Source organism: Hemitrygon akajei, chromosome 27 (genome assembly GCF_048418815.1).
Source record: "Hemitrygon akajei chromosome 27, sHemAka1.3, whole genome shotgun sequence".
NCBI classification, from domain to species: domain Eukaryota; kingdom Metazoa; phylum Chordata; class Chondrichthyes; order Myliobatiformes; family Dasyatidae; genus Hemitrygon; species Hemitrygon akajei.
In genome coordinates this window covers 44,132,600-44,145,548 of record NC_133150.1, presented here as the reverse complement: position 1 = coordinate 44,145,548, position 12,949 = coordinate 44,132,600, and positions in this window count along the sequence as shown.

The following is a 12,949-nucleotide window of genomic DNA, read 5'->3' as shown; positions in this document are numbered from 1 at the left end:
ACAGGGTGCTGGATGATGGGTGGGATCCTTGATAGTACGAAGGGCCCTTTGTACGTAGCGCTTCTGATAAATGTATCGGATGGATGGTAGGGAGACCTCTGAATGGTGCTCCAATAAAATTCCTTTAAGATGGGGAAGTGGCGGACCATCACTGCCCTCAATCTCCTTAGGAAATCGAGATTCTGCTGTGTATTCTTCTTCAGGGACATGTTATTAAGGGACCAGGTGATGTTATCCTTGATATGAATGGCGTGATTATCTCCTCCCTAGGGGAGCCATGTATTCACAGAGGGGGATGGTCCATCTGCACTTTCCTGATAGAAACTTAGAAGGTAGGTGCAGGAGTAGACCATTTGGCCCTTCAAGCCTGCACCGCCATTCAGTATGATCATGGCTGATCATCCAACTCAGAACCCTGTACCTGCTTTCTCTCCATACCCCCTGATCCCTTTAGCCACAAGGGTCATATCTAACTTCCTCTTAAATATAGCCAATGAACCGGTCTCAACTGTTTCCTGTGGCAGAGAATTCCACAGATTCACCACTCTCTGTGTGAAGAAGTTTTTCCTCATCTCGGTCCTAAAAGGATTCCCCTTTATCCTTAAACTGTGACCCCTCGTTCTGGACTTCCTCAACATCGGAAACAATCTTCCTGCATCTAGCCTGTCCAATCCCTTTAGAATTTTATACGTTTCAATAAGATCCCCCCTGAGTCTTCTAAATTCCAGTGAGTATCAGCCTAGTCAATCCAGTCTTTCTTCATATAAAAGTCCTGCCATCCCAGGAATCAATCTGGTGAACCTTCTCTGTACTCCCTCTATGGCAAGAATGTCTTTCCTCAGATTAGTGGACCAAAACTGCACACAATATTCTAGGTGCAGTCTCACCAAGGCCTTGTACAACTGCAGTAGAACCTCCCTGCTCCTGTACTTAAATCCTTTTGCTATGAATGCCAACTTGCCATTTGCCTTTTTCACCGCCTGCTGTACCTGCATGCCCACCTTCAATGACTGGTGTACAATGACACCCAGGTCTCGATGCACCTCCCCTTTTCCTAATCGGCCACCGTTCAGATAATAATCTGTTTTCCTGTTCTTGCAACCAAAGTGGATAACCTCACATTTATCCACATTAAATTGCATCTGCCATGAATTTGCCTACTCACCTAACCTATCCAAGTCACCCTGCATCCTCTTAGCATCCTCCTCACAGCTAACACCGCCGTTCAGCTTCGTGTCATCCACAAACTTGGAGATGTTGCAATTAACTCCCTCGTCTAAATCATTAATATATATTGTAAACAACTGGGGTCCCAGCACTGAGCCTTGCGGTACCCCACTAGTCACTGCCTGCCATTCTGAAAAGGTCCCGTTTACTCCCACTCTTTGCTTCCTGTCTGCCAACCAATTCTTTATCCGCATCAATACCATACCGCCAATACCGTGTGCTTTAAGTTTGCACACTAATCTCCTGTGTGGGACCTTGTCAAAAGCCTTTTGAAAATCGATATATACCACATCCACTGGCTCCCCCCATCCACTCTACTAGTTACATCTTCAAAAAATTCTATAAGATTCGTCAGACATGATTTTCCTTTCACAAATCCATGCTGACGTTGTCCGATGATTTCACCTCTTTCCAAATGTACTGTTATTACATCTTTGATAAGCGACTCTAGCATTTTCCCCACCACCGATGTCAGACTAACCGGTCTATAATTCCCCGGTTTCTCTCTCCCTCCTTTTTTAAAAAGTGGGGTTACATTAGCCACCCTCCAATCCTCAGGAACTAATCCAGAATCTAAGGAGTTTTGAAAAATTAGTCACTAATGCATCCATTATTTCTTGGGTTACTTCCTTAAGCACTCTGGGATGCAGACCATCTGGCCCTAGGGATTTATCTGCATTTAATCCCTTCAATTTACCTAACACCACTTCCCTACCAACATGTAGTTCCCTCAGTTCCTCCATCTCACTAGACCCTCGGTCCCTTACAATTTCCGGAAGATTATTTATGTCCTCCGTAGTGAAGACAGAACCAAAGTAGTTATTCAATTGGTCTGCCATGTCTTTGTTCCCTATGATCAATTCACCTGTTTCTGACTGTAAAGGACCTACATTTGTCTTGACCAATCTTTTTCATTTCACATATCTATAAAAGCTTTTACAGTCAGTTTTTATGTTCCCTGCCAGCTTTCTCTCATAATCTTTTTTCCCTTTCCTAATTAAGCCCTTTGTCCTCCTTTGCTGGTCTCTGAATTTCTCCCAGTCCTCAGGTGTGCCGCTTTTTTTTGCTAATTTATATGTTTCTTCTTTGGATTTGATACTATCGCTAATTTCCCTTGTCAGCCACGGGTATACTTCCTTCCCTGGTTTATTCTTTTGCCAAACTGGGATGAACAATTGTTGCAGTTCATCCATGCGATCTTTAAATGCTTGCCATTGTATATCCACCGTCAACCCTTTAAGTATCATTTGCCAGTCTATCTTAGCTAATTCACATCTCATACCTTCAAAGTTACCCTTCTTTAAGTTCAGAACCTTTGTTTCTGAATTAACTATGTCACTCTCCATCTTAATGAAGAATTCCACCATATTATGGTCACTCTTACCCAAGGGGCCTCGCACGACAAGATTGCACACTAACCCTTCCTCATTGCTCAATTCCCAATCTAGAATGACCTGCTCTCTAGTTGCTTCCTCGACATGTTGGTTCAGAAAACCATCCTGCATACATTCCAAGAAATCCTCTTCCTCAGCACCCTTACCAATTTGGTTCACCCAATCTATATGTAGATTGAAGTCACCCATTATAACTGCTGTTCCTTTATAGCACGCATTTATAATTTCATGTTTAATGCCATCCCCAACCTCATTACTACTGTTAGGTGGCCTGTACAATACTCCCACCAGTGCTTTCTGCCCCTTAATGTTATGCAGCTCTACCCATATCGATTACCCATCCTCCAGGCTAATGTCTTTCCTTTCTATTGCGTTATTCTCCTCCCTAACCAGCAATGCTACCCCACCTCCTTTTCTTTCCTGTCCAATCCTCCTGAATATTGAATATCCCTGGATGTTGAGCTCCCATCCTTGGTCACCCTGGAGCCATGTCTCTGTGATCCCAACTATATCATATTCATTAATAACTATCTGCACATTCGATTCATCTACCTTGTTACAAATGCTCCTCGCATTGACACACAAAGCCTTCAGGCTTGTTTTTACAACACTCTAAGCCCTTATACAATTGTGTTGAAAAGTGACTCTTTTTGCTTTTTGCCCTGGATTTGCTGCCTGCCACTTTTACTTTTCACCTTACTAGTTTTTGCTTCTACCCTCATTTTACACCCCTCTGTCTCTCTGCACTTGTTCCCATCCCCCTGCCACATTAGTTTAAATCCTCCTGAACAGCAGTTGTCCTGATGTCCGCAATGATTTCCTTGTTCTTCTCCATGTTTTGACTTAGCTTGTTCTTCTCACATCAATCCACCTGCCACTCCATTTCCTCTCCGTCCTCTTACTCACAATTGTTTGTGTGTGTGTGTGTGTGTGTGTGCGTGCGTGCGTGTGTGCGTGCATGCGTGCGTGCGAGTGTGCGTGTGCGTGTGCGTGTGCGTGTGCGTGTGCGTGTGCGCGTGCGCGTGCGCGTGTGTGTGTGTGTGTGTGCGTGCGAGTGTGTGTGTGTGTGTGTGTGTGTGTGTGCGCGTGCGCGTGTGTGAATAAAAGCCTCTGGAACTACAAACTCTGTTTAGTGGAGCGAACAGAGCAAGTATAAAAACACTTACCTGTGCATTCACAGGCCCCTCCCACTGCAACACACCTCCTACTCAATCCTGTCTGTGAGGCCTCAAAGTACCACATCCAAGTCCCACCGAATGTTCTCTGGTTATACAGTCCCTGGAGATTGAAACTCTGCAGTAATTGGACCAATACACAGTGCAAGGTGAAGCCACCAAATCAGAACTAATCATCTCCTGTCACCACTCTTCATGAAGCCCACCTCTGTGTTTACAAAACTTCCATGTTCCCACTGTAGTTTTCCATTTTCAAGCTTTTATTCTCATTGTGGAAATGATAAACTCAGTAAAGAAGTCACCATCGCCTCCAGGTGACTGATGTCCAAGCCGCTCTTTAACATCTGAGGGGCCCATTGATTATTGGGGTCCTGATATCATGGTGAGTGCTGGAAAAGACCCCACTCAGGTGGGGAGAAATGGCAGATGCCCATGTAGAGACAAAAGCAAGAGGTTATAGGTAGAGCAAACACGAGGAAATCTGCAGATGCTGGAAATTCAAACAACACACACAAAATGCTGGTGGAACACAGCAGGCCAGGCAGCATCTATAAGGAGAAGCACTGTCGACATTTCGGGCCGAGACCCTTCGTCAGGACTAACTGAATGGAGAGATACTAAGAGATTTGAAAGTAGTGGGGGGAGGGGGAAATGCGAAATGATAGGAGAAGACCGGAGGGGGTGGGATGAAGGTAAGAACTGGAAAGGTGAATGGCAAAAGTGATACAGAGCTGGAGAAGGGAAAGGATCATGGGATGGGAGGCCTCGGGAGAAAGAAAGGTGGGGGGAAGCACCAGAGGGAGATGGAGAACAGGCAAACAGCTAAATATGTCAGTGAAGGGGAGGAGGGACATTAACGGAAGTCAGAGAAGTCAATGTTCATGCCATCAGGTTGGAGGCTACCCAGCCGGTATATAAGGTGTTGTTCCTTCAACCTGAGTTTGGATTCATTTTGACAATAGAGGAGGCCATAGATAGATATATCAGAAGGGGAATGGGACGTGATCTCCCTCCTGGCACTTATCCTTGTAAGCAGAACAAGTGCTACACCTGCCCTTACACTTCCTCCCTCACCACCATTCAGGGCCCCAGACTGTCATTCCAGGTGAGGCAGCCAGAGTAATCAAAGACCTATCCACCTCAGACAATGTCTCTTCCCTCCTCTCTCATAGGCCAGAATCTACAAAACCCTGAAATCCTGTACCACCAGGCTCAAGGATGGCTTTTCCCTGCTGTTTGAAGACTATTGAATGGTTCCCTAGCAAAATAAGATGGATTCTTGGGCTCACAATCTACCTCGTTATGATCTTACCCCTTATTGTCCACCTGCATTGCTCTTTCTCTCTAACTGTCACACTTTATTCTGTATTCTTTTGTTGTCCTAACTTCATTTTTTATTTTATTGAGATATAATGAGGAACAGCCTCTTTTGGCACTTCATGCTGTCCAGCAATCCTCTAATTGTATTCTGAGTCTACCCACAATACAACCCCACATATCGGCTACTTTTAGGAGGCCTAAATGAATCCCATAATTTTTTTTTACCTTGGCGTTTTCTTAACTCCACCCACAAAGATTCAACATTCTCAGACCCTATGTCACCTCCTTCTAAAGATGTAATTCCATCTCTTACCAATATAGCCAGACCACCACCAATACCCTCCTGCCTGTCCTTATGATACAAAGTATATCCTTTGATGTTAAGCTCCCAACTATGTCCTTCCTTCAGCCACGACTCAGTGATGCCCACAGTGTCACAGCAACCAATCTCTAATTGTGCCACGAGTTCACCCACCTTATTCCAAATGCTAAGTGGATTGCCACATACAGCAGCCATCGTCGTAGCAGCCATCGTCGGAGTGGACTGAGGCAGAGTGCGACGGCTTTGGCTCAACAGGCAGAAGCGAGGTTTAAACGCAAGCGCGTGGAAGTCGGCCTCTCAGATCAGCGGGGAATTTTAAAAAGTGAGCAGAGGCTGAGGACGAGCTTCATTCCAGGTGAGGTAAAACCGGGTAAGCTGCTTCAGTTAATCTAATTAGCTTAGGGGTAGGTAATGGAGGCAGCAGTTAGGGCAGTTGAGTGCTCCGTTTGCAGGATGTGGGAGCACAATTGTCCCTGATGACTACACCTGCAAAAGGTGCATCCTGCTGCAGCTCCTGACAAACCGTGTTAGGGAACTGGAGCTGGAGCTGGATGAACTTCGGATCATTCGGGAGGCAGAGGCAGAAATAAACAGGAGTTACAGGGAAATAGTCACCCCTAAGAGTCAGGAGACAGGTGGTTGGGTGACTGTCAGGAGAGGGAAGGGGAATAGACAGGAAGAGCAGAGCACCCCTGTGGCTGTTCCCATCAACAATAAGTATATCGTTTTGGATACTGTTGGTGGGGATGTCGTATCAGGGACAAGTTGTAGTGGTTGCGTCTCTGGCACCGAGACTGGACCCTCAGCTCAGAAGAAAAGGAGGGAAAGCCCCCCACCCTCCTCACAGCCCCCCACCCTGCACTCGTGACTACACCCCTCCTACACCTGAAACCACCACGGTGGGCTTCACAGCTGAACAGGTGAGAAGACAGCTGAAACGTCTCCACCCAAGCAAGGCTGCAGGCCCGGATGGTGTCAGCCCCAGGGTGCTCAAAGCCTGTGCCCCCCAGCTATGTGGAGTTCTTTACCATATCTTCAACCTGAACCTGAGTCTCCAGAGGGTTCCTGTGCTGTGGAAGACGTCCTGCCTCGTTCCTGTACTGAAGATGCTGCGCCCCAGTGGCTCCAATGACTACAGACCAGTGGCATTGACCTCCCACATCATGAAGACCCTGGAGAGACTTGTTCTAGAGCAGCTCTGGCCTATGGTTAGGCCACACTTAGACCCCCTCCAGTTCGCCTTTCAGCCCCGACTAGGAGTTGAGGATGCCATCGTCTACCTACTGAACCGTGTCTATGCCCACCTGGACAAGCTGGTGAGCACTGTGAGTGTCATGTTTTTTGACTTCTCCAGTGTGTTCAACACCATCCGCCCTGCTCTGCTGGGTGAGAAGCTGACAGTGATGCAGGTGGATGCTTCCCTGGTGTCATGGATTATTGATTACCTGACTGGCAGACCACAGTACATGCACTTGCAACACTGTGTGTCAGGCAGAGTGGTCAGCAGCACTGGGGCTCCACAGGGGACTGTCCTGTCTCCCTTTATCTTCACCATCTACACCTCGGACTTCAACTACTGCACAGAGTCTTGCCATCTTCAGAAGTTTTCTGATGACTCTGCCATATTTGGATGCATCAGCAAGGGAGATGAGGCTGAGTACAAGGCTACGGTGGGAAACTTTGTCACATGGTGCGAGCAGAATCATCTGCAGCTTAATGTGAAAAAGACTAAGGAGCTGGTGGTGGACCTGAGGAGGGCGAAGGCACCGGTGACTTCTGTTTCCATCCAAGGGGTCAGTATGGACACGGTGGAGGATTACAAATACCTAGGGATACGAATTGACAATAAACTGTACTGGTCAAAGAACACTGTGGTTGTCTACAAGAAGGGTCAGAGCCGTCTCTATTTCCTGAAGAGAATGAGGTCCTTTATCATCAGCTGGACAATGTTGAGGATGTTCTACGAGTCTGTGGTGGCCAGTGCTATCATGTTTGCTGTTGTGTGCTGGGGCAGCAGGCTGAGTGTAGCAGACACCAACAGAATCAACAAACACATTCGTAAGGCCAGTGATGTTGTGAGGGTGGAACTGGACTTGCTGACGGTGGTGTCTGAAAAGAGGATGCTGTCCAAGTTGCATGCCATTTTGGACAATGACTCCCATCCACTCCATAATGTACTGGTTAGTCACAGGAGTACATTCAGCCAGAGACTCATTCCACCGAGATGCAACACTGAGCGACATAGGGAGTCATTCCTACCTGTGGCCATCAAACCTTACAACTCCTCCCTTGCAGTGTCAGACACCCTGAGCCAATAGGCTGGTCCTGGACTTATTTCCACTGGCATGATTAACTTTTTATTATTTATGGTTTTATATTGCTATATTTCTACACTATTCTTGGTTGGTGTGGCTGTAAAGAAACACAATTTCCCTCAGGATCAATAAGGTATGTCTGTCTGTCTGAAAAGAAGAGAGCAGTAGTGATAGGGGATTTGATAGTTAAGGGGGCAGATAGGAGGTTTTGTGGAAGAGATCAAGAATCCCGGATGGTCTGTTGCCTTCCTGGTGCCAGGGTCCGCGATATCTCGGATCGAATTCTCACTATTCTCAAGAGGGAGAGTGAGCAGCCAGATGTCATGGTCCATGTAGGGACCAATGACGTGGGTAGGAAGAGTGAGGAGGTCCTGAAAGGTGAATTTAGGGAGCTAGGTGCCAAGTTAAAGGGCAGGACCTCCAGGATAGCAATCTCAGGATTGCTACCAGTGCTACGTGCAGGTGGGTTTAGAAACAGTAAGATAGCGCAGACCAACATGTGGCTGAGGACATGGTGCAGGAGGGAGGGCTTCAGATTTATAGATAATTGGGCAGTTTTCCAGGGAAGGTGGGACCAGTTCCAGCGGGACGGTTTATATCTGAACTGGAGGGGGACAAATATTCTTGCAGGTAGGTTTGCTAGAGAGGCTCCAGTGGATTTAAACTAGATACGAGTGGGGAGGGGAACCAGAGTGTAGGAACAGATGTATGGGAGAAGGAAGAAAAAGAAGATAGTAAAGTTGTTTGCACCGTTAGAGATAAACAGAGAGGAAGAGGTGGAGAATTTCTTAAATACATTTATTTTAATGCTAGGAGCATTGTAAGAAAGGTGAATGAGCTTAGAGCATGGATTGATACCTGGAAATATGATGTTGTAGCTATTAGTGAAACATGGTTGCAGGGGGTGTGAGATTGGCAACTAAATATTCCTGGATTTCGTTGCTTCAAGTATGATAGAATCGGAGGGACAAGAGGGGGAGGTGTCGCGTTGCTTGTCAGAGAAAATATTACAGTGGTGCTCTGGCAGGATAGATTAGAGGGCTCGTCTAGGGAAATTATTTGGGTGGAATTGAGGAATGGGAATGGTGTAGTATCACTTATAGGGTTGTATTATAGACCACCTAATGGGGAGCGAGAATTGGAGGAGCAAATTGGCAAGGAGATAGCAGATATTTGTAGTAAGCACAGGGTTGTGATTGTGGGAGATTTTAATTTTCCACACATAGACTGGGAAGCCCATACAGTAAAAGGGATGGATGGTTTGGAGTTTGTAAAATGTGTGCAGGTTAGTTTTTTGCAGCAATACATAGAGGTACCAACTAGAGGAGGGGCAGTGTTGGATCTCCTGTTAGGGAATGAGATAGGTCAGGTGACGGAGGTGTGTGCTGGGGAGCACTTTGGGTCCAGTGAGCACAATGTCATTAGTTTCAATATAATTATGGAGAAGGATAGGACTGGACCCATGGTTGAGATTTTTGATTGGAGAAAGGCTAACTTTGAGGAGATGCGAAAAGACTTAGAAGGAGTGGATTGGGACAAAGAGAGATATCTACAATAAATATAGGCAGCATGGAGTAAATGAGGTGCTCAAGGAATATAAAGAATGTTAGAAGAATCTTAAGAAAGAAATTAGAAATACTAAAAGAAGATACGAGGTTGCTTTGGCAAGTAAGATGAAAATAAATCCAAAGGGTTTCTACAGTTATATTAATAGCAAAAGGATAGTGAGGGATATAATTGGTCTGTTAGAGAATCAGAGTGGACAGCTATTTGTGGAGTCAAAGAAACGGGGGAGATTTTGAACAATTTCTTTTCTTCGGTATTCACTAAGGAGAAGGATATTGAATTGTGTAAGGTAAGGGAAACAAGTAGGGAAGTTATGGAAACTATGACGATTAAAGAGGAGGAAGTACTGGAGCTTTTAAGGAATATAAAAGTGGATAAATCTCCAGATCCTGACAGGATATTCCCTAGGATCTTGAGGGAAGTTAGTGTAGAAATAGCAGGGGCTCTGACAGAAGGATTTCAAATGTCATTAGAAACGGGAATGGTGCTGGAGGATTGGCATATTGCTCATGTTGTTCCATTGTTTAAAAAGGGTTCTAAGAGTAAACCCAGCAATTATCGGCCTGTCAGTTTGACGTCAGTGGTGGGTAAATTAATGGAAAGTATTCTTAGAGATGGTATATATAATTATCTGGATAGACAGGGTCTGATTAGGAACAGTCAACATGGATTTGTGCGTGGAAGGTCATGTTTGACAAATCTTCTTGAATTTTTTGAAGAGGTTACGAGGAAAGTTGACGAGGGTAAAGCAGTGGACGTTGTCTATATGGACTTCAGTAAGGTCTTTGACAAGGTTCCGCATGCAAGGTCAGTCACGAAGGTTCAATCGCTAGGTATTAATATTGAAGTAGTAAAATGGATTCAACAGTGGCTGGATGGGAGATGCCAGAGAGTAGAGGTGGATAACTGTTTGTCAGGTTGGAGGCTGGTGACTAGTGGTGTGCCTCAGGGATTTGTACGGGGTCCAATGTTGTTTGTCATTTATATTAATGATCTGGATGATGGAGTGGTAAATTGGTTTAGTAAGTATGCAGATGATACTAAGATAGGTGGCATTGTGGATAATGAAGTAGGTTTTGAAAGCTTGCAGAGAGATTTATGCCAGTTAGAAGAGTGGGCTGAACGATGGCAGATGGAGTTTAATGCTGATAAGTGTGAGCTGCTACATTTTGCTAGGAATAATCCAAATAGGACATACATGGTAAATGATAGGGCATTGAAGAATGCAGTAGAACAGAGTGATCTAGGAATAATGGTGCATAGTTTCCTGAAGGTGGAATCTGATGTGGATAGGGTGGTGAAGAAAGCTTTTGGTATGCCGGCCTTTATAAATCAGAGCATTGAGTGTAGGAGTTGGGATGTAATGTTAAAATTCTACAAGGCATTGGTGAAGCCGAATTTGGAGTATTATGTACTGTTCTGGTCACCGAATTATAGGAAAGATGTCAACAAAATAGAGAGAGTACAGAGAAGATTTACTAGAAAGTTACCTGGGTTTCAGCACCTAAGTTACAGAGAAAGGTTGAACAAGTTAGGTCTTTATTCTTTGGAGCGCAGAAGTTTGAGGGGGGACTTGATAGAGGTATTTAAAATTATGAGTGGGATAGATAGAATTGACGTGGATACGCTTTTTCCATTGAGAGTAGGGCAGATTCAAACAAGAGGACATGAGTTGAGAATTAGGGGACAAAAACACGAGGGGGAACTTCTTTACTCAGAGAGTGGTAGCTGTGTGGAATGAGCTTCCAGTAGAAGTGGTAGGGGCAGGTTTGGTATTGTCATTTAAAGTAAAAATGGATAGGTATATGGACAGGAAAAGAGTGGAGGATTATGGGCTGAGCGCAGGTTGGTGGGACTAGGTGAGAGTAAGTGTTCGGCACGGATTAGAAGGGCCAAGGTGGCCTGTTCCCGTGCTGTAATTGTTATATGGTTATAAAAACAATATCTTCAGTCCTGTACCCTTCGCCCTTATGAATTTTGACTCTGTGGTCCGATGGAATTCTTTGCTCTGTCTGCATTTGTACCCAGTCATTGCCTTTCCCTTCCTTACATTCATGTTACATTCGTCATCCAGTTGTAAACCTGCTGGTTCATCCTCAGCTCCATCATCCTGGTTCCCATCACATGTACTGACATTGTCATCTTCTGAAGTTCATTATAACAGGTAAATCGGTTTATTGTTGTGGTACTCCAGTGTATGTGACAGTAGTAAACCAAACTACCAATTATAATATACTTCAGAAGATGTTTTAAGATCCCAGTATACTTATTATCACAGTATGTATACATATACGATCTAGAGGTATGTCTCCTTACAGGTAGCCATAAAACAAAGAAACCCAACAGAATCCATTAAAAAAGCAGACTGTCGAACACCCAATGTGCAGAGAGAAGAAAAACAGATCATGCAAACAATCAAAGCAAGCGAACAGTGATCAGAACCGATGTCCACAAAAGAACGCCTGTCAACCGACATGAAGCCGTGGACTCTCAGTTCGGTGCCGAGCTGAGTAAGTATCAGGGAGAAGCGAGCTGAACCAGACCAACTCTTGCCTTGGGCTCCCACACCCTGACCTTCAAAATCTGTCGACTGAAGAGTGTGAAAAGTTATCAAAAAGATAAATCTCCTGGAGGGCTGCATAAATGCAAATTCTTTCTTATGTTGATTGAAAAGGTACAGAAAGCATGATCAGGTTTAATATCACCGGCATATGTTGTGACATTTGTTAAATTTGTGTTAGCTGTACAGTGCAATTCATGATAAATATTGAAAAAACTGAATTACAGTAAGTGTATATTTATATATTAAATGGTTAAGTTAAAGTAACTCCTGCAAAAATGGAAATAAATAAAACAAAAGTAGTGAGGTGGTGTTCATGAGTTCAATGTCCATTTAGAAATTGGGTGGCAAGCTGTTTCTGAATCGCTGAGTGTGTGCCTTGAGGCTTCTGTACCTCCTCCTGAGGGTAACAATGAGAAGAGGGCATGTCTTGTGTTGGGGGTCCTCAATGATGGGTGCTGCCTTCTGAGGCTCTGCTCCTTCAAGATGTCTCAGATACTACGGAGGCCAGTACTCATGATGGAGCTGACTCTCGACAAGTGACTTCAGAACTGAAATTGAACTGAGGGCATTTTTGAGGGCAATTATTTTGTTTTGATGAAGGGTCTTGGCCCTAAATGTCAACTGTACTTTTTTCCAGAAATGCTGCCTGGCCTGTGAGATCGTCCAGTATTCTGTGTGCGTTGCTTGGATTTGCAGAATTTGAGGATTTTCTCTTGATTTTGTTTTCATTGTTGCCTGAGATCAGCAGTGAGAACAGAGAGAAACACAAGAGATTATTAATAGAAGTCATGTTTAATTGCTCACCTTATCAATTAATAGTCAATAATATGCACTTATTACTGATTCTCTTTTGTTGACAGAGCATTTTTGAATATGTTTACAAATCTGATTATTATCCACTTGATTAGATAATTCCCCAGATCTGAATACCCTTGAAACTATTATAAAAATAGTTTGAGATGATTTGTCCTGTTCTGTGCTTCAGCCTGCGATTCCAAAGTTTAATTTCACTGAGTTTTTGAAGAGTCGGATTAGCTTTATATGTCACAAGGACAGTACATGGAAAC